The sequence below is a fragment of the Dendrobium catenatum genome, unplaced genomic scaffold (assembly GCF_001605985.2).
Source record: "Dendrobium catenatum unplaced genomic scaffold, ASM160598v2 original_scaffold_34021, whole genome shotgun sequence".
Taxonomy (NCBI): Eukaryota; Viridiplantae; Streptophyta; class Magnoliopsida; order Asparagales; family Orchidaceae; genus Dendrobium; species Dendrobium catenatum.
The window spans coordinates 1-1192 of NW_021352479.1; the positions used below are offsets into that span (position 1 = coordinate 1).

Genomic DNA, 1192 nt, shown 5'->3' on the forward strand with positions numbered 1-1192 from the left:
ATTTAGATTAATTAAGATAAATTCACACACACATCACATACACAAAATTCGAACTCAAGACATACTGATTCGTAACCAAAACTCTAAACCAAAAGATCAAAATGAGCTAAATAACTTACATAATTCTAACTTTGTATGGGTGTGTGAATAAATTTGCGATTAAAATTTTTAAATATTAAAAAGATTACTTTTTTTAATATTTAAAATTTTAATCGGAAGCTTGTGCACACTCATATACAATTAATTATCATGTGCAGACGTCGAACGCTCTCCAGAAACCAATCAGAATGTACCACATCACCCATTCGCTCGGTAATGCGGCTTCGTACTGCTTACATAGCGCATTTTGATTGGCCTCCGGACAACATCTTGCATCCAATCTCCGCACAGAATAATTTCTCCTCACACAAATCTCAAGCCCGCAAACTCAGAGATGGGAGACGAAGCTCCTAAAGAGGAGATTGAGTTGGGCTGCATCAACCAAATTTTATAAAAATGGACAATAACCGCCAAAAATCTAATTTTTTTCATTGTATAAAAATCTAAAAAATAAAATAGCCAGTACAGAGAGGGCAAAATTCCTATATGCCTTGATCAGTCAGCTCAAGAGGGCAAATTCCTCCCAAGTTTGGCACCTTCAAAGCTAGGAACAGTTAGCAAGTTTCCACTGTCAGACATGTAGAAGTAGTTGTAGTTTATTCTAGTCACCAAATCAGCCAGGTGGGGAAAGTGCCCTACATTGAGCTTAAAAGATAAGATCTGCAGAAACAAAATCAGATGCAGAAACAATCATAAGAACTCCTCAGAAACTTTCAAAAATTTTTGCCGATTTATAAACTTCGAGTTAAGAAATTACTCGAAGAAGAAAGGCGATGCAATCGTCGAACTGCTTCTCGATTCGATCCACTTCCATTTCGCATCTTGCCCTGATAGCTGGAGCTGCTCCCACACTGTGCAGGCTCTGCTGTATGGAGTGAAAATCTAGAGCTAATCCAAGAATGCTCTTCACTCTACTTGCAATCAGAGCCCACTGCATGTGCAGGAAAACAAACTAGTATTGAAACAGTCTGCAATCAAAATTATAATGAAATTTGCAAATGCAGTGAAGGTTAATAGATTGACTGAACTAGCTTATCTGGGCCGACGAAACATTGCCGTTGGATCGACGAAAGGTAGGCCTCATGAACTTCTA

At 38.1% G+C, this 1192-nt stretch overlaps 1 long non-coding RNA gene across 1 annotated transcript; it reads right to left on the reverse strand.

Annotated features, from left to right (window-relative positions):
• Positions 1 to 503: 503 nt before the first annotated feature.
• LOC110102507 lies at positions 504 to 1192 on the reverse strand. Its single transcript, XR_002303844.2, has 3 exons — positions 1128 to 1192; positions 857 to 1030; positions 504 to 759 (listed from the first exon to the last, which is right to left on the reverse strand). It is a non-coding gene; the product is annotated as an uncharacterized LOC110102507 (long non-coding RNA).